Here is a 21,584-nt window from a genome sequence, read left to right as displayed (position 1 = left end):
TACTTGCAACTGTACCCTGTCATATCATTATCTGATACCAGATTATGCTCACATATTTAAATTTACATTATTTCTAATGAAGGTTATAAATTTCTATTCATTGTCAATATCATAGTGGCAAATGTAGATGTGTGTTCATATAGAATATTTGAATTTAAATTTAAATTTAATTTAAAAAATTCCATGGCTTTATTTCTTATTTTGCCAACTGGGAAATTAAACCAGTTAGTCTATGAGAAATAATATATTATTTTTCCTTTGCTTTTTTTTTCACTCTTACATTTTTTTCAGACTAAAATAAGAAAACTACTCTGTTTAACAGCACAGCCTCTAGATACTTCAAAAAGAATGCAACAAAAATAAATGTTTAGGTTGTGGACAATCTTCTCTGACTAAAATAATTAATGTCTGTCTCACTGTAGGGATAGTAATTATTGATCAACCTCTTTTTTCATTCTTTTTTTGAAATGTTGAAGTACTGTAACCAGCTGCATTTGTAGAGGGCTGAGTGAGCTTGGCTTATTCACTTAGGCTCAGACACTGCAAAGTTAATGAGGCTGCTGAACTTCACAGGAAGTGCATATATACACTGAAAGATATGTGTTTCTTCCATTTTATTAAGATACATTTTATAAGTTTAATAACTGGTACCGATAGCAAGGTGATTAGAGCAAGGAGTCAGAGGAGAAGCCACATTCTGTGGCTTGTCATGGATTAATGAGTCTTTCATGGCAGAGCTGTACTGCTCTCTTGGTCACTGAAGATGCAATCTGCTAGTGTTGAGAAATTCTTTCAGTTTTCATGAAATGTAACCCTAGTCATCCTTTGACTATTCAGTCCTTTATCTTGGGATCAGTCACTGGACAGATCAGAAATCCTACTTTGAAAAGGAAACAGAAAATACTCTTCTGTACCTGCCATAAATCAAATACTGTATTCAAACCAGACTGCCTTTAACATTTAAGCATTAGATATTGTATTCTAATAGAACATCTTTGGTTATAAGATATAAGTCTTTGGCCCTGCATTATAGGGTTTCTTAAAGTCTTTTTCTTGGCAATGTAAATTTCCTAATATTTCTTCTTATCTGTCTCCTTCTGCAGCAGTCAGGGGACAATTTTTTTTTTATTATATTATACTTTGAAGGGAAATTACAAAACTCCCCCAGTGATACTCATTTGTCCTGGTGTTTAATTTTTCTGGGTTTTCTCAAATCTTAACATCCTGGCTGTGACAACAAGGATGACTAGGAAATCCATCTGTTCAGGATATAAATACAACACCAATAGGAATTTGCAGAGTGTTTCAATTTATAAAGAAGACTAAATACTCTCAACCTAACAGTTGTCATCTGCATTTTATCTCATGGTGCTAAAATTAAGGACTTCCTTGCCATTATCATCATCATCATTATATTTAATTGTAATAGAAAAGTCATGCAATAAGCACTTTCTTGGACGCTGTTTTGAAGAATTTACAGGATGGTGCAGGCTTTCTGCTCATTCCTCATTTCTCACACTTCCTCTAAAAAATACCATCACTGTTCTTCAGGCCTAATAGATGTCTCTGACACTGCTGCTCCTCTTCAATTTTCTAAGTCCACTTCCTTCCATTGGAACAAAGCCTGCAAGAAACTGAAGGAAAAACTGAAGTCTAGATCTGTCTTGCACTCTAGCTGTGCAGAAAGTGCAGATAAGAGTGTGTCTACTACTATCATGTCAGTGGCTTTCTTACAAAATGTATTGGCAACATTTTTCTTCCCTTCTGATACTGAGAAAGAGAAGAGTCTTGCACCATTATTCTGCTTTAAACTCTAACTTTGTCCTTCTGGCTTGTGCCTCATGCTTCCCAGGGTGGTGATTCACTACTAGGGGCAATGCACCCTGGCTGACATGGCTTGTAACTCCCGTGTGGCTGCTTGAGATGCCTGTGGATCATCTCACCAGTGCTGCAGGGGATCTCCTGACTCCTCACATGGCACATTGGAAGATGCAATGCACACTTCCACCACGCTGAGGGGGCTTGTCCTGCTGATATATCTCATAGTAAGTTGTGGGACAGGGTAGCACACAGGAATAAACCTGGAGGTGACTTCGAGTGTTCATGAAGTTCAGCTGGCTACCCCCAGATACGATAACTTATAACTGCAATTTTTCTCTTTTTCAATGATTTGTGGGGATGGATATTTGACAATATCCTTTGGCAATCCCTCTAGAGCTTCATTATTCCTGCCATTAAAAGATTTCCCCTAATACTAAACCTGGGTTTTTATCTGCCATGTAAGTTCATCATAGTGGGGTGCCTTGCTCAGTAGAAGTCCCCCAAAAAATGTCAGCGATTTCCCCTGAGAAATAGTGCATGAGACTTCAATGCATGCTGTAAGTCTGCCTTTGCATTCTGCATTTCTAAAGCATTTTGAAGTACATCTAAAGTCTAGAGAATTTGTACTTCTGCAGATAGTGTCTAAAAGCTGTCTGTTCAGACTGGAGAACAGGAGACTGAAGGGAGACCTCACTGCAGTGACAGCCTCCTCATGAGGGGAAGGGGAGGGGCAGGCACTGATCTCTTCTCTGTGGTGACCCATGGCAGGACCTGAAGGAATGGGCTGAAGCTGTGTCAGGGAAGCTTTAGGTTGGATATTAGAAAATTATTCTTCACCCAGAGGGTGGTTGGGCACTGGAAGAGGCTCCCCAGGGAAGTGGTCACAGCACCAAGCCTGACAGAGCTCAAGGAGTGTTTGAACAATGTTCTCAGGCACAGGTGTGACTCCTGGGGATGCTGCTGTGCAGGGCTAGGAGTTGGACTCTATGGTCCTTGTGGGTCTTTTCCAACCCAGCTGCTTCTGTGATCTTTTAATTATAAAATTGGCAACATCTGAATGCAAGATCTTATGTTACCAGTGCTTGAAATAAGGTTGTGCATCACTATCCCTCAGTTCACTGGGATGAATCAAACATTCCAGCATCTCCTTGTACCTATCAAGGTGGATAGTACCAGGAATCATTTAATGACTGAAAAAAGGGAAACAAGGAGGATTAATATCACAGCAAGGGAATTAGGAAAGCTGCCTACAGACTACATACCATCCCTCAAAAAATTGACCAGGGACCAAAATCAAAACCATGAAATATTCTTTTTTAGAGGTGTAAAATAAGAATAACCTGGATTTACTTGAGTTGTCAAACTGCCTGTCAAAATTTTCCTATAAATTTTTTTCCAGAAAAGGAATTGGACTAGCAGATTGATCAACAGGACAATAGTGCAGGGTTACCTCTGTGCAGACACCAGGACTGGCTGACTGATGGCTGAGTGATAACTGGGCGATAACTGAGCGATAACAATGTCAGCTTCTAGACAGCATGTCGGTTAACACAGTTAATTTTCTTTTGGATCTGGGAGCATAACTATGACTACAAGGATAAAATATGTATGTATAACACTTAATATTTTAAAAGTGGATTTTGTTTTGGTTCTTATCTCATATCCAACATTGTTCTGAAGCTGAGTGAGCATAAAATATTTTAAGATAAAATGCCAGATTTTGTCATTGGTTAAATATGGCTTATAGTTATTTCAACAGTAGATAATGCACATAGCTGACCTAAAAAACATGTTTGCATGGTACACAGAATTTTTCCCCTATTTAACAAGAGAATATTGCTGCCTAGATTGCAAAAACTGAGCAAAACTCTACAGATAGGAATCATGCTGTGAGCTCTTATTGTCTGACTGTGTCTAATGGTTGAACTGCCAAAAGTGGCAGCAGGATGAGAATAAATTATGAACAAATGAAGAACACTCTCATTCTTGTGCAATAATTCAGATTTCCTTTATCTATAAATAATGATTCTAGGGTTTGAAAATGAGAGGGACAAACATTATATGAACAAATGGTAGGAAGATTTTACATCCTTCCTAGAATGATCTTCTCTGACAAATCAAAACACCAGATGCCCAATATAAACAGGATGGAAACCCTGCAAATTAAGTATCCATATAAGATATTGATGCTTACATAAGATGCTTTATATTCCCAACCCGGTGTGCATGACTTCTTTGTAAAAGTAGTGTTTTGTATTCATGAGTATGATGAACCTATGGCTCACAGTCAGTGCTCTCTTTATAGTCAAGAGGAAGAGAGTGTTTTTTGCACAACAGATTGCCCAACCTAGCAGCTTATTCACATAAGCAATATCATTTGAATCAATAGGTTTCCTCACAATAATTCTCTCCATGTAAAGCATGGCATGCTTCTTTAAAACCACATATTCCAACATCACTAATGCTAATTCTTCCTTGCATGGATTTATGCCAGTATAGTTGTTTCCATGAGGAAATCACACTCAAATCAGGGAACTATCCTCATACAAATAGGACTAATAAAATGCATATTTGCACCTTTACTGTATTTGATGAAGTAAAAGAAGTTAAAGTAGGATATGCTTCAAGCTGAATATGATGGGGAAGGAAAGAGAAAGAGAAAAAAATGTCAGAGAAAAGAGGGGAATAACAGACAAGATGATAGAAGAGATAGGCAGACCTTCAGGATGTTAATCTCTTTAAGTTTTGAAATATTCTGCCAACTTATTATTTGGCAGAATATATCAAATGAGACTTATTTTTGACCATGACCTCAGGTACCTGTCTTCCTCTAGCTCCTGTGGTCTCCTTTTTTGTTTTTTTTTTAAATCTTTTCTCTTGTTCTTCCTATCCTTGTTTAACCTTTTAAATCTAAACCAGTCCAGTTTTTTATCCAGTTTTACCTACAGGAAGATTCTGCTTTATGAAGTCCCATTGTTTCATAGGGCAAAGAGCATGTCTTTTTCATGGGCAAGAAGTTCCCTACTGGACTGAATGCTGTTGAATTATTTAGGCAGAATAACCAAGGTATGCTACAATATGAATTATTCTTTACATGCTTACATCAATTAGTTGCCTTGGCCCGCTGGCTGCACCATCTGAATAGAAGTCAGTCTATTTAAGCCTTTTAACCTACATATGTATGATTAGGACCTTTGGCAAGAACCTGAATGTGGATTAGGAGATAAAATATACAGATAGCATTAATATTTCTGCATACAAATAATTATTAAAAAAAAAGAAAAACAAATTAACAACAACGACAACAGCAACAAATCCCCCAAAAAACCCAAAACAAAACAATACAAAAAACCCACAACAACAATGAATGTTTCATAAAGGAAAGGTTGTTAGGAACAAATAGGAAGATTGATATATTTCCTAGTACAAAGTTGTTATAGATATTAGAAGATACTTTTAACTACAGGTCAGTGCATGGATCTTGAATTTTACAATTTGGTTTTTTTACTTAATGTACTTATATAGTTTGACTATATAGTTTATATACAGTATCCACAATATGTTAGATGTACTAAGCATGTTATCGCTTATATTATGTATGATGACAAGAATCCAAGTTCAGATCCTTTATGGCAGACTCTAGAAATGAGAAGAATGTCAAATTTGTACACTGGTTGAAATATAAAATTCTTGTCTTTGCCTGCTTCTGAAAAGAGGCCAGGAAATAAAAATTTCCTAGACCCTCTCATAATGGAAACTAATTGAATCACTCTGTTTGAATAGCTCTGCAAGAATTAAGGTTTTTTGCAAAATAAAAACTGCCTAAATAAATTGTATGAAAGAGCTATTTGATATGTACCACTAAGGGATGCATGCAACATTTACTTTTGCGTTACTAGAAAATATAGGTAGCTTAAGTAAAAGTGATTGAAAACACAGTTTGTATAGGGGCTTGAAGGAGGCAAAAAAAAACAACATTAAAAAGGCCAAATTAATACAGAACTGATATGGATTGCTTACACTTATTATATACACAAAAAGTGAGGTTTGGGAGAGACCTGCAATACAGATTCTGTGTGAGTCCCCTGATTTCCAGTGACTACAGGATCTAAAGATTTGTTAAATCAGCATTTTTGTTTCACAGATGGTACTCATGGAATATTTCACTTCCTGCCTAGCAAAACAAAAAAAAGGAAAACTAAACTACTGTGATCTCTGCTTTGATGTTTGCAAAAAAGTGGAGTGGTCAAGAACATCTGAAAGGAGAGTAACAAAATCACACATACTCAAGTGAAGTCTTGCCAAGCTGCATTTACTATGCAGGATAAATTTGATTCGCAAAAATGTGGAATACAGATTACTAGATTAATGAATTAAAAGAACAGACCTTGCTGTCTGTCTTTTGCTCATTTTCTGTCTCATGAGAAGAATAAATTAGATTTTCTCTCCTCACTGGAATAATTAAAATTTTGAAGAGCATGCAAGTACAGTACTGAATAGTTACTTATCCATTTGCAATTTTGCTAAACTTTCCTTGTCACAAAGTGAACACCAGTGGCTGCATCAAGTCATTAAGAAGAAATTAATGCCCTATTCTAATCATAATTTTTGCTTCCTTTCCCTCTGATTTAGAGTGGGTACAAATTATTTTTTTCCCCCATTTCTTGCCTCATTGCAAATATTTTTCTCACTGACTTTGGGTCCTGAATCGATTTTGCACCTGCCAGTGAATATTCAGAGTGTTGTCTGGGAATTCCATGGGAGGGAGGACATCTCACACAAAGGAAGAACCTGGTGAGAGGTCTTTAGCCAAGGCACAGTAATGCCTGTGAGAGCCCTTCTTAAGATTTCCATGCACACACGGGTGAGGCTAGAACACCCACTGCTCATCTCAGACAATGACTCTACTTTGCGGGGACATAGCAGTGGCAACCATCATCCTCCAGAAAACAGCTACATACTAAGGCATATTTGATTATGTGAGAAAGAAGCAGGGCAATGAGCAAGGAAAGACAAAAGGGTGTATGTTGCATGATATTTAAAAAAAAAGAGAGAGGGCTTGGTACCAAGGAGAAAGACTCTTCATTGCATTATTTGATTCCAGGTAAGGGACTCCAAAGCAGATCTAGTCTTGAGGAAGGCAGAGGAGCAGTTCCTCCTCTCCAGTCTCAGGGAGGTTTGTCTTACTGAATGGGCTGCTGCGAAGAGGAGCACAGGTCTACGAGGTTCTGTGCTAAATCAGTGTCATGAAGGAAACATGAGTCCTTGCATTTTTGTCACTGATGTTGTGAATAAATGGAATTGCATACAAAGAAAAACCTATGACTTCTTTGTCAAATCTTTAATCAATGGCTTTATCAATTGTTTCTGGTAGAAACAATGTACTGGACTGCACACCCTGGCTGATAGCCCAGTCTCTATATATAGATTCAGTGTAAGGCTATAAAATATTTCTCCTCTATGATGATCCCTCTGCAAAATGCCTATTTCTGTCAGTTTAGATTAGCCTTTGAAACTTCAGAGCCAGCAGCTAACAGGCTTAACAGCACAGCCTAGTAAATCATCTGTCTTGCAAAGGCACTTATGTGGAAGAACTGAGCATCTCTGAAAATCAGGCCATTTCATTTTACTGGCTATATATGGGTTCAGCAACTTAAATTAGCCATACAGAAATGTTAGCAGTGGAATTTTCTAAAGACTGATTGCTATTCCATTATTAGAGCATGTTCTAAGTGTTTGATTCATGCCATAAAAGATATGGCAGCAGTACTTCACTAGCCAAATGGATGACCTTTTTGAAATGGCTCCAGCATGGGATGGGACTGAAAATGCAGTATCACCAGATGAGGGTGGGTACTCAGAAGTGCAAGGGTTCAGCTACCACAATGGGCAATTTTCATCTAAGAAGATTAACTCTAGATTTGATAAGTTTGTGTAGCTACCCCAAAGCCCTGAAGAAGCTGTCTTGGACAGGTTGGTGGGTGATGAGAGTGCATGGCTGACAGCAGGAGTCCAACAACACTAAGCATGTGCTAAGCCAGTCACTGGCAACCTTAAATTGTAGAGCACATACTTTCCAGATCCAGGATAATGTTCTCAAGGGAGTTGGGATCCTTTGCCTTTCAGAAGTTCTCTTTAGCTACTGCTTGTGGAGCAGTAGTACTGCTTTTCTGATCTTTTGGATCTTGCAGCCTGGTGCCAGCTCAGCTGTCTGGCAAGTGAAATCTGTTTGTGGAATGGGCTGCTGGCTCTGCCACCAGGCCACTTGTCCAGAGTGTCTATGTAAGTCATCCCCAAAGTCCGGATTGTTGCTCTGTCTGGCGTTGGCCAGTGACATGATCTGCAGCATCTACAGATATTTGGTCTCCTTCCCCCAGAGTTCTCAAGATCTCTGAAACTACCTGCTCCCAAAGGAATGGTCAGGTCCAGCTTGGATCACAATGTATGTCACGGACTGTTCCTGAAAAATCAATACAAGAGGGTAAGTCATGCACAGATTGCAAGGTGTGTTCTGCCAGTTGGCCTCAGGACCCATGATCCCTGTACTATTTAACTCAGTGGTGTAGACACAGCTAGAGATTGCAAAGATCTGACCTTTTTCTTCTGAGTCCGAGAAGCAAGAGCATCCTTAGGGTACCTCAGATTTGGTACTTGAATGACAGAACTGCCCAGGAAATCTCATAGCCTGAGATTTTAGATATTTCTGTCAACATTAATGCTTAGGCTATGTACAGATTATGCCAAAACTAGTTGATGCCCTTTCTTCCAAAGACTATGCATGAGGTCTGCACCCTTTTAAAGAGTAGCAGGCCGTGCTTAGTGAACCACAGGTAAGGCAAATGCCAGGTAAAGCAATGTACCCTTCCTGAGCCATCCTTGCAATCAGGGTCAGCCTGCAGTTTTGCCATAAATTGCATAGCAACAAAAGTGATGAGGAATTTTTTAATAATTTGGGAAAATAAATGGCTCTTAGGCTGACTGGATTACCTTTAACAACCTTTGAAGTTTAGCAGAGAGATTTTTGCCATGCTTTGGGAATTCCCAATGAGTGACAAACACAGATAATGAACAGCTTTCAAAGAGCTTAAACTGAGGTAAAACCTATTCATGAATCCCATTGATAACCAAGAACAACAGCATAAAAATGAGACTGAGAAGGCAAAAATCTATAGCTTGTCTTTACACTGCGTTCAAATTAAGGAGCTGACTCTTATATTTGATCTTTTAAGTAAAAAGTTATCATTACATTAGCACTTAACTTTGTCTCTCCTCATCTCAGTCCTGTCAGTACAATTCAAATGGTGCTGAATCTTGATGCTGCTTCTAGGTACATCAGCCCAACTGGACTCCACCTACATTTCCACATTGTGCTGTTGTTGTGTCCTGTCTTTGAACTGAAATGTTTGCAGTTTGTCCTGCTGCAGCTTCTCCCCTTGACCATGAATGCACAATCCATCACATATTCTTCCATTCTCTTTGGCTTCTGAAGAGTGAAACAAATTTTGGCTCTTCTCCTCAGCAAGTAAAGTTAACAGTTAATGGAAGCTTGACACCACACTGATCCCTGAGCTGCATCCTGATTTCATTGAAAACCCAGGATGGCACCAGTTTTCAAAGCTTTGCAAAGCTGTGCCTTACATGCTGGCAATACCTGCTTGCAGTAACAGACTGTAAAAGGGCTCTACCTAAAGGGAAACAAAGCTCATGGGCAGACTGTGTCTAATCTGTCATCTTTATAGGAGTTATGACTGCTTTGTTGCTGTTCCTTTGTTGTTGTTGCCTTTTAAATTTATTTTTTTTCTTTTTTTTTGGAAATAGAGAGCTGAACTACTGTTGTACTGATTGAATTTTTCTGTTTGGTAAGCAGTCTAAAACTCCTTCATTTCCTGCAGCCTAATGTAACAGTAATTGTGCAGATTATTTAACAGAGATGACTAGAGTTTTGAGGTAAGTTGTATGGTGGAGAATTGTTTGTCAGGGAAATTTAACTTTAAATTCAACAGTATATGAACAGACTGCATGAAATTTGTGCTCACAATACTACCGCTTTCCTATTTCAAAGATAAAAAGCCAGATTGGATGACTACTGAAAAAATGAACTGATGTTCCTTCCTCACCACTGAGCACACTGAGTGTGACACTGATTTATATGACCTGGAAAGGATGTATTTATAAAATATTTTGGAACTGGAAAAGCAGAATAATTATAAGACTGGTTATTTAAATTTCAGCACTGAAGCACAATCCAATATTTGTAAACTGTTTGATCACTCTTCAGTCTCTTGCTAACAGGAAGACTGTTGCCTTGAGCAATTTTAGCAAGAGCAGGATAACTGCCTTAAAATAGCTGCAAGCCTGGATATGTCCCTGTGGTGGTTTAGAACCAGGTGGGAATTAAACTCCAAATAAGCTGCTCCCCTTCCCTGCACCTCCCTCCAAGAGAGGGACAAGGGCTGAGACAACGGGTCAAGATAACAATTTCCTGAAGGCAAACAGCAATGGGATGAGAAACAATCGGTAACAGCAACAGCATTAATAACAAAAGTATATGAGAGAGAGTCATTTACACACAAAAAGGTGCTCACTACCTCAACTCAGTTCCCCTTCCCCAGTGAGAAAACTTCAGGATTTTTTTTTCTGTAACTTGTTTTGTAGCTATATATTGCAGCAGAAAGGCTGTATCTGGCAATCAGCATTGAAAATTGCCACCAAAAGGCCATTTGGGCAAATACCAGTAAACTTCCATATACCTAAAGTGTTGAAACCCTTTCAGTAAATGACTTGTGCATTAGATGAAAGCTATCACCAGGTCATTCTCAGAGAGCTGTCGTGGTCAGTCACACAGCTCTGAGGGTAGACGCAGACGACAGGGCTCACATGGAAAGATGAAACTTCACATGCTGCAGCCATCCACCTCTCAACTTGTTGTTTGAGTTCCCCTTTCTGTCAGTGCAGAGAAATATCTACTCTGGAAGAGCAGGCATCCCTTAAAGTCAGCCAGGAAGAGTAAGCACCTTCAGAAGATTATGATCACATCTAGTGAAGGCAAAGGATGAGTGTTTGTCACCTCACAGCAGGACTTTCTCTTCCTGGTAACTAGAAGAAATAGATGATTGATTAGATAACAAAAGCCATATTCGAGCATTGGTGGAATTGTGACAATGTAAAGAGTATATTATAACTTATTTCCCTTCCAAGCATACAAGCACTTTTAACTATTTAGACTACATCCAAACAAAATGGAGCCATGCTATTACAACTAACCTCTGAGGCTGGATAACTGAGGATCCTGTTAATAAGTCTCTTGAGGTGAATTATAAATATGCAACTCTTTAAAAAGAGAGATTAATTTCCATATAAAACAGGTCAGCAACACAGTTATAAAAGGGCATTGTGTTTTATACTGTGCCTCAGATCCACAAGCAGTTTTAGTGCAGTTTGGTAGCCCCTCTGTCCTTCTGCACACTCATTGGAGGGTCTAGCTCTAGTGTTGGCTTGTGCAGGGTTAATGAGGTTTTCTCTTGGACCTGTGGCAGAAACTGGCCCAAGATGTCCCCAACTACCCACAAGCAAAGCATATTAGGTGGGGTAGTGATGCAGTGTGCAGAGCTCCCATCAGTCAGAGGGAAGCTTGGATGTTGGATTTGGCCACCCATGGATGAAGAACAGTGTTTTCCTTCAAAGAATATTGAAGTATAACTAAATGGTACACCAAAAATTTTCCTAGTCCTTGTGGGATAAGGCAGCTTTTTGGGATATGTCTTTCTGGTGATGAAAACCCTGGTTCTATATACATTCTTTTTTAGGTATGTTTGTAGATCTGGACCGTAATAATTTACCTCTTATGACAGTCACACAACTTAAGGTGAAGCAAAGATATATGACTAGTAGCCACTGGGGCAATCTACTCTTCTTATCTTAAAATCTAAATTTTACCAACTTGAAAGGAAGCACAAATGGGTCACTTGCAGATGATATTTGAGAAGGAATCATATTTGAAATGAGAGTGAGCTGTCACTGCAAAAAAAATCAACAAGTTTCCAAAATAGGTGTTATAAAACCAAGAAGGAAGATGTTACAGTTCTTTCGTGGTGGGTGAAAGGGAGAAGTCAGAAGTTATGTGATGTAGCACCTGGATTAAATATGGAAGGATACTTTCTGCTGTTTACATCTAAGTGACATAATGCTTATGTGAAACCCTGAAGTAAAAATTCTCCCCAAATAGCTGAGATTCTTAAATGACTCATTGAAAGCTTGGTTTTTCTTTCAATGCATTAGAGACAGGAAATTCTGAAGACAGTCCCTGAAGAATTAAAGTGTTAAACCAGCCAAGTCCCTCAAATGTGCAGCATATCCATGTGCTATTTTAAAATTTCACTCTTAATAGCATAGATGAGAAGCCTTCCTCTGAAGTCAGTGGAGATGTTCTCAGTTACAGTGATGGAAGTACATGTAACTCACTACATGGGAAAAAATCCCAAAACCAAAAACTTGCTATGACTGAAGCTGAGAAAGTGTTTTATTATTTTGTGCAAGTAATATCTTGACATTGCATTGTTATTTGAAAAACTTGCTGTTTCTTGAGTCTGAAATAGCACCTGCAGGGCTGACATATGCATAGTGAATGAGACATCTGGTCTGGAACAAAGCTGTCTTTTAGCTCAAAATAAACGTCACTTTTTCTTTAACCACAAACAGTAGACAGAGGTAGGGATGAAAGCCAGATGAATGTTACACAGGGCATATCAAAAGTGATTATAACAAGAAGAACTTACAGGACATGCAATTTAATCATCTCTGCAGAATACAGGACATTTTTCTGGTTTTTTCTTTCTGTAGAGGCCTCACTGTGTTTAACCAGGTTTGTTTTAGCAGATGAAGATGACATTTCAGACCACCCCATGAAGTTCCGTGGGAGAGTATCTGTGTAAAGCTTTTTTTCTTTGCAAAGTTGCCACCAAGGAGGGGTTGTGGAGGCAAGCAGGGAATATTCCTGGAAGGAATAGCGTGGTACCCACCTGGTTCCTGTGCATCCCTGTGATGCTCCTGTCCTGCTGGCTTTCTGGTCAGCCTGCCCATGTTGGCCAAATACATGGGACTGCAGACTGGGAGAGGTGTCACAGTGTCCAGGGATCCTTAGCCTTGTGTCTGTGAAATAATGGTGAGGGAATCAACAAAGGCAAGGGTCCTGCAGCTGGGGAGGAATGACCCCATGCACAAGCACAGGCTGAGGGCCAGCCTGCTGGGAAGCAGCTCTGTGGAGAAGAGGAAGAGGGACTAACTGTCCCTGAGCCAGCAGTGTGTCCTGGTGACCAAGAAGGCCAAAGGTCTCCTGGGGTGCGTTAGGAAGAGCATTGCCAGCAGGCTCGGGGAGGTGATCCTGCCTCTCTGCTCAGCCCTGGTGAGGCACATCTGGAGTGCTATGTCCAGTTCTGGGCTCCTCAGGGAAAGAGAGACATGGAACACCTGGAGCAGGTCCAGTGGAGGACAGCAAAGTAGGGGACTGGTGCATCTCTGTTATGAGGAAAGGCTGAGGAAGCTGTTCAGCCTCCAGAAGAAAAGACTGAGGGGACCGTCATCAATGTATATCTAAATGTATATCTAAAACATCTGAAGGGAGGGTGTCAAGAAGAAAGAGCCAGACAGTTGTTGATATCCTAGTCCTTGGCAGCATTGGCCCAATAGGAATAAAGTGGCATGTGACAACATCAGGTTTTATGTGACAACATCAGGTTTTAGCACTGAGCCTGTCAGATATTTGCCTCTAAAACCTATAAAAGTGACATGGTTTGAGTGTAAAAAATTGAACTAGGTTCAGTAGTTCAAAAACTTTTGGATGCTTTGCAAATTAGAAACAATTGGCAAACTGCTGGAAAAAATGTCCTTGCTGACTTTTGCAAACTGTCATTTCTGATAATACTGGCGAGAAAAGCTATTTTATATCCTAGAGGACTGTTCTTGAAAAAGAAAATAAAATAGCTTCATTCACTTTTCTTTCAGTCTGGCAACATGGAAGAAACTGCAGCAGAGCAGAGTGTATGACAGGGAAGAGACCACCCTTGCTAATAATGAATACCCACGGGAAGAAGAAGCGTGATGGATCATTGAGGATGAATTTGAGTTCTGTGAAGGGTATGACTTCTGGTTTCATATGGCCTAGAAAAGTAGTGAAAATTTAATTAAGTTTTAGGTACTGACTCTTGGGAAGGTCACTTCAGGGCCCGCTAGGATAGGTGGATTTTCTTGACAGAAATACTTTTGCAGGTTCAGTGCAGTGTGCAGCTCATGGGCTGAATATATCTGAGAAGTAAATGTGTGTGAGCTGGTTCTGCACAGTAAGTAGACATCCTGAGCACATCAAGTGTACAGCAGAAACACAGACCATCTATGAAATCCACACACCAAAATCAACCCCTCAACACTCCCAAAGAATCAGACTTTGGAGTGGGTGCTGAAGGGTACCCTTCTTCCCTAAGGAGCATCTCTGTGTTTTCTGATCAAGCCAGAGGTGCCAAACAAAAGCAAGAAATCCTCCTGTTCTGCCCAGGTGACACTTCCAAACTGTAGAAGTGAGTGCAAAGAAAGAAGCCCTTTTGGAAAGTATCACTGCAGCACAGAGGCAGGAGATAATTCAAAGGAATGCCATGAGAGGCTGCCTGTAGTTATTAAGAAGAAATTCTGTGGAAGAGGCCTTTTTTCCATGTTATTTCAAGCCGGTCCTGATAATTTCCTGAACAAACTAACTTGGACAGTCTGCCATTCTCAGGGATGGCAAGTCCTTGGCTTTCAGACAGCAGATATACCCCAGCCTGCTGCAGAGACAGCATATGCAATACTGAGCAGGAGATAACAGAATTTCTACTTGAATTTCCACTATAACCCACAGCAGGTTTTCAGCACAGATATTTCACAAATATACTGTGGTTCGTTATGAAAACAGACTCTCTTAAATTAACCAGGTACTTATAAGATTAACTAACATCACTAAGACACCCATTAAAGGTAATTGAGACCTGCCTAGAACAAATGTCTTTATGAAAGACCAAAGGGAAAGGGATTAAAAGAACAAGAAATCCTTAGAACAGATTGGCATCACTAGTGTGACTGTCTCAGAAGATCAGTGATGCTGATGCAGTCATGCCATTTATGTTCAAATTTTACAGGACTTTAGGAGAAAGTGGAAGGTCCCACCCCCCAGATAGTCATATGCCATTATTCATTAATCTTGTTTTACACTTGATGATATGCTTTTGATCTCTCATGATCTTTTTTGGTACCTATTGCTGGAGGTGGCATGGCTGTAAAAAAACAAGCTCCTCAGTACAATGCCCATGCAGAACAAATTTAATAACTGTTTTTACCTTTAGAATTCTTATAAATATAGCAAGTTCATTATACATCTCAGGCTTGTTAGACACAGATAACCTGCTAAACCTAGCAGTTTAACACCAAGTGAAAAATTTCCACCTCCTCTCCCATGTGTGCCAGGTACCAGAAAAAGAGAGCTCCTGAAGATAACATGTAAATCACAGAGAAGCTGGTTTGGCCACAGTAAATTAAGCCTCGTATTGGGCCTGTTGAAGTGTGTAGACAGCTACTGCTGGGTGATGTTAAAAATGTGAAAACTGCTGCAGGAGAGGACTGGAGAAACAAAGGGAAGATGTTAAAATTTGCGCATTCAAGTCAGGTAATGGTTAGAGTAAAATTCAGCGCAAAGGAAAAGGTTTGTAATAAATTTCTGCAGTCATAATTCTCTGCATGGATAAAACATTTGAAACTGAGGGCAGGATCTCTACCAGCTAAACTGACAAAAGGGAGCAGGAGTAAGCAGCTGCCAAAAAACCTGTACTTAGCCCAGATGTGTCCCTACTGCCTCTTATTATGGTCATTCTCTCCTCATTCAGGCTTCCCAGTAAAACAAAACAGTGCTAGAAAGATATTCATGTGTTCACTGAAAAAAGTACAAATACATAGCAAGAATAAATGTTTTTCAAAAGTGGAAATAGTCTTAAATTGCAAAATGCCTTTGCAGGATAAAAAAGGGATTTTGGATGAAATGAAAGTGCACATTAATATTTTGAGAGCAAAACCTAAATAAATCCAGAAATTAAACTGAATTTTTAAGTTACAAATGTAAAAGAAAATGAAACTTTAAACATTTTGGTGTATATTTGTCCAAAGTGCAGCACCTAATTTCTTTACAAACAATAGCAATACCAGTGTAAAGAGAATGTGACACACTTACTTACTAGTTGGCAATTAACAGAAAAAAAATTATTAATATTTTTAGGAATAGTCCCAATGCCTTTTGAGAAGTTTTTTTCTAAAAATGAAAGAACAAAGACATAAAAATAAGAAATATTTATGGAAATTTGGAATTTTTAATATTTTTTTTTGGTTGGCTGGTTGATTTGGTTTGGGTGTTTTTTTGTTCATCTGTTTTTTTCTTTTTTAAAGTACAAACTAGTTAAATTAGTTTTGTTTATTTCATAGTTTGTGATGTTTGGGGTACTTATTTTCAAGCCTTTCTCTACAGCAGTGATGCCTGACAAAGCTAATACTTGTTATTTCAATGAGCTGAGATTTCACTTAACTTGAGGATTAGCTTTTTAAACATGGCATTTAATGTTATGATATAGCTTATGTTATCAGATAACAATATTTCTTCACAAAATCTACCAGAGAACAATAGCATTCTTCAGCAATTGTCAATTAAAGTGGCCTTACAGGAGAGGGTTTTAATCGGCAAAAAGAGAAATTAGCTAAGGAATAACCTGGTTTGCTGTGCTTTCATGGCAACAACACAGTGATATCTCAAGAGGAAAGGCAAACCTACTGACTAGATGATGGCCTTATCTCATTTATAGAGTGCAGCCTTGTGACTTAGAGCTTTAGTAACAGCTTTTTTCTCCAAAGAGAAAAATCTACCAATTTAATTGGCCTGCTTGTTTGATTTGAGCAAAGGCTATTCCCTTGCATGCCAGCACAGCAGCTCAGTGATTTAGATAAAGAGCTGTTGCTTGTTCACTTCCTATCAGTCCAGCCCTGCTATGAGAGAAAACAGCCTGGAATCTCCTAAGGAATTGGGGATTAATTTCATGAGGAGCCTGGCACAGGACTTAAGGTCCACCAGACCCCTATGACTGCTTGAGGAATCCTGCATTTAGTTATGGAGATCTCAATTGGGTCAACACAAGAATATTCTACTTGCAGTGCAAACAAACAGATTAAAAATGTGTTAGTTAGAATTCTTGGTGGGGTCAGCTTAAACCCCGATCCTTGAAAAATGCAGATGTTATCCTCCTTCTTTTTTGTGCTGGAGAGGCAGCCTGCTAATGGAACAGCATGCCTGGTCTTATGCCTGACAACAAAAAAGCTACACTGCTCATACAGCAGTTCAACCCTGTAGCAACAGGGAAAACAATCTGAACTCTACATTAATGTTAACATCCACCCTGTTCTGCATCCAGGGCTTTGCTCAGAGCTACTGGAGACACCTTAGTCAAATGGTCTTACAGCAAAGCTCTAAAAACTGTGGACTCCAGAAGTCAGGGAGAGAAGAAGCCTTTAATAAATGTTCAGTTTTAAGACAACGATCAAGTAGCTATTGTAACCAGTAATAAGCCACAGAATTTAGGCCCTTTTTAGATCTTCTGACAGACTATTCATCAGCATCACTGCTATGGACTATGTCATGAAAGCAGAAACATCTCACCTTAGATAGCTGTCAGTTTTCAACTTTACAGATTTAGCTTGGTAGCTTAATACAGAGACATTTTCCCAATGTACTTAATTAACAAATAATACCAATGTCAATCCTACTTATTCTAGCTGTGTGAATCAACTGAGGGAGGGCTGAAGAATGTATCTTATTATGTTTGCCCCAAATAACAACCTCCAGATGGCTATTTACTTCATCAGCCGATTCAGTCTTTGTCATGCGTGGGTACAGTTGGTCTAACCCCTATCCTGGTCTTCAGGATTGCTGCAAAATGTGAAATATGTAAAATTTTCTTAAGGATGCTTTTTAATCCTAGATCTTTGTATACTTTCAAACCAAATCATTAAGAAGGGAGATTTAAACCATTAAAAAGAGAGCAGCTAACAGGGTCTAAGTAATATCCTTGTGTTAGAAAAGCAAATTACTTGTTGGTAGAAGTGGCTTGTTAAGGTTCAGGGCTGGACATGATCTTAGACTTAGGGGGATGTTAACAAAGTTTAGGAAGAAGGATGCCTACTGGTAGTGGGCACAAAGAATACAGAATTGATGGGCCACAAAAACAACTGGCAGAATATCCAAGATAAGGCAGAAACTAATAAACCCAGCTCAGCAACTGTGCTGAAATCAACTTCAGCTGGGTAAAGGAAATTCTGGCAGGGGGAGGTCTGCAACCACTGACTCACTGACCACCAACCCAAGAAACCCACTGACCCAAAAGAAGAGAAACACTGAGCATGGGAACTAATTATCATGAGAGGAAGGAGAATTGTTAACCAATAGAAGACAGAATACTAATCAGCAAGAGAACTATGTAACTTGTATCCAATGAACACTAGCTCCTTTGTTTGTAACTTCTTTGCTAAAATGTATAAATAGTAAAAGGTTCTGATAGTTGGTGTGTTTGCTTTGTGGAATTTCATGGAGCACTCAGGCTTGCACAGCTCTGAAATAAGTAATCAATATCTCTGGAGTGTTTAATTACTGGCTTGCTGCACACCAGGTAATGAATCCAATTTTTGTGGACAGCACCCCTGCCCTATGAGAGCTGTGTCTGAGCAGCTGGGCTGTCAGGTAATGCCCTGGAGGAGCCACAGGATGCTTCGCAGAGCTCAGCCCCAGTGCACTGAGGTCATCATGTCCATATATCTTTGCAGGATCAAGCCTTTCAGTATAAATCTACCCTTATCATCCTCCCTGCCTTTCAGTTCTGTTTCATTTGTGGCTGATTTGTTCCTGCAAGCTCTTTGGGAAGCATGTTCCTCTGCACCTGGCAGGCTTCTGCTTTTCAAGGTCATTTTACCCATGGAAAGTGATATTTCTACTCTTTTTCCCAAGGCACTTTTACAAAAAATCCATCAGTACACTGAATTCAGACCGCTGTCCAGATTTGTGATCATGGATACTTGTTTTGACCCTGTCATTTCTGAGTAAGGCTGTTACGAGTGTGTAGGAGGGGAAGAATGCTTGCTATCTTTCCTCACTGTCAGCTTGCTACTTCTCAAGCCAATGTTATGAATGCAGTTCAGCTTATATTTGTGAAGCCCTGGTAAAATGTTAAGCACTCTAGTAGTGCTGAAGATTAATATTATTATGCTCTGCTGAGCACACAGCTCTTTCAATAGGCAGTCCAAACAGGTCTTGACAGAGTCTGGATAGGAAAACAACACCAAGAAACCCCTTGTTGCATTTTTTCCTGCAAGCAAAAGGCTGAGATGTATCTGGCTGGAGGTTACTCTTTCCCTGTGTGTTTCTCTTAAATCTGTGAGTCACCACATAACTCACAGGAAGAAAGGTAAAGAAGATGTCTTTTTTCATATTTTTTTACAGCTCTGATGCCTCTTCATGTCCACAGTAAGTGCAGAAAAACTGTACTTGCTGTGATTTCTTTTGATCTTGGACTGGCACCTGCTGGTGCAGGGAACTGGAGGCACTGTGATGAATGATGGCTCAGCAGCAGCCAGCCACACTGAGGTTAGAGATCGCGGAGTTGATGAGCAAAGGTAGGTCTGGTACCCTACTGTGCTTTCCTCAGTCCTGTTCTTCAATCCTTACAGCATCTGAGAAGCAACAGCTGTGAAAAATTAATAACAGCTCCAAGACTACTTTTTTCCTTGCCAGAAAGCCTTGTGCACTGCAATCAGCATTTCAAGAAGTGTGTGTGTTTTTATCAGTGAGAAGTCCTGGAGGTGCTTTTAGCTGGAATGCCCCACTTCATGTCGATGCTCAAATGGGGCTGTGCACTGGGTGCTTCCTAAACTGCAGCTCTCCCAGAGAGCCATGGGCACTTAGCCTGATTAGTGGTCTCTGAAATACAATCTAATGAGTAATACAGGCAGAAAGGGAGAAAGAAATTTGGAAAATAACAGAGAGAAGGATAACAGTATTTTTTAAATGCTTACTGCTGCATTTGCATCTGCTTGGTCATATTAATTAAGTTTAATAGTCAAAGACAGAAACAATCTAGATTTTCTTAGACGCTTTAGAGTAAACCACAATGCATTGAGGAATTTTTGTTTGATTGCTTACTTGAAAAATTTACAAAAAATATCTCTCACCACACACTCACACCCTGACAGACTTTTTATTTTTGCACCCATTACAAAGCATGTAGGCAGTGCAACTCATGGTGCCTGATTTCAGTGGTAGGGTGAGAAATTTGGCCAGAGTGCCAGGCCCCAACTCCATGTGCAGTCAGTGGAGACAAACAATTGTGGTATTTACTCCAAGATTTAATTCATTTGCCCTAATTAAAAGCATCTAGAATTCAGCACATGTTTAGGGATTTTTCAAAGCTGTGGTATATGCACTGCTACCTATGACAGACTTGCCTTCCAGCAGCCTTCTTCCCTACTTTGTCTGTGCCCAAAGCCAATTCTGAGTCATGGTGTGGGTATTTCTTTGAGAAGGATAGCTTAAATTTCTCCTAGCAACTTGACATTTTTAATTGCATAGCATGGTACAGAATTACTAGACTGAGCATAATACACCAAGTCAATAAGCCTTGTATTACATTTTTAACCTGAGGCTTCAGAAATCCATGTATTTATGTAGGTGTGTTTCCTGTACATGCTTTGAAGCCCAGGACATGTATAGCTTAAGGGAGCTTTACAACCTTCTTCATTTCATAGAGACAGCCGTGAGAATGAATGGAGCTTACAGCTTTGGTCCACACCTACAATCATTTTTCTGTGGTTGAAAAATGTTCTTTTTTTCAAGTACAGGAAAGCATTGAATGTCTCAGAGTATAATAAATAATGACTCCATGTCTTGATTCCAAAGTGGAGACTTCTGACAACAGAGACTCTGCCCAGAATTTATACCCATAGAGGAGGCGCTCACATCTACTTTTTCTGTTTTAGAAGTCATTGACAATTTGTGACACAAATGGAATATGAAGTCAAGTCAATGTATTATCTCCCCAAGGAAAAGAATAGACTGTGTTTAATTCCCTTGATTATTGCATGAAAAAATTACTATCTAATCATGACATTTCCATCCTGGCAGTTAAGGTGCCCCTCCCTGGGGCTCAGGCATGGAGATGGAGAGGCTGCAGTCTCCAGCATCCCTGGCAACACACAAGGTACCAACCTCCGAAACATTTTCGCTCTGCAGAGGCTCCATCACTCAAAGCAAGGCCCAGTCTGTATTTGGACCCTGGCTCACCTCACTTGGGACTGCAGGAGGTGAGAGGGCAGTGCCCCACACAGGTAGTTCCAGGGGAGAACCTGCAGCAGCCGTGATGTGACAATGGATGTGTGTGCAGGAGCCTCCCAAGGCACAGCACAGCTGGCAGGCAGACTTTGCCTGCAAGGAGGGCTGGGTGCATCGTTTGTACTTAGGGGAATTAGCAAGTAAAAGCATCTGGGAGATCTCAGTCTAGCAAAGCATTCAAGTACCTGTTAAAATTTAATCAAATCAATAGTTTGTTGACTTTGGTGGAACTAATTATGTGCCTCATTTTCAGGATGTTTTTAAGTGCTTGGCTGGATTCATGTTTGAAATATAAGTTAGTACTGAGTTTTGTGTATTCTAATGCAGGTAA

General features: G+C 39.7%; 1 long non-coding RNA gene across 1 annotated transcript; it reads right to left on the bottom strand.

Moving 5' to 3' along the window:
* Positions 1 to 1,398: 1,398 nt before the first annotated feature.
* LOC111925907 (uncharacterized) lies at positions 1,399 to 21,244 on the bottom strand. The gene is made up of 6 exons (XR_015282806.1): positions 21,131 to 21,244; positions 12,840 to 12,969; positions 8,223 to 8,281; positions 4,924 to 5,026; positions 2,898 to 3,011; positions 1,399 to 1,634 (listed from the first exon to the last, which is right to left on the bottom strand). It is a non-coding gene; the product is annotated as an uncharacterized LOC111925907 (long non-coding RNA).
* Between the last annotated feature and the right edge of the window lie 340 nt (positions 21,245 to 21,584).

The sequence above is a fragment of the Cyanistes caeruleus genome, chromosome 2, assembly GCF_971803275.1.
Source record: "Cyanistes caeruleus chromosome 2, bCyaCae1.hap1.1, whole genome shotgun sequence".
Classification (NCBI taxonomy): Eukaryota; Metazoa; Chordata; class Aves; order Passeriformes; family Paridae; genus Cyanistes; species Cyanistes caeruleus.
The sequence above is the reverse complement of the archived record's forward strand: the minus strand, read 5'-3'. Positions and strand labels throughout refer to the sequence as shown.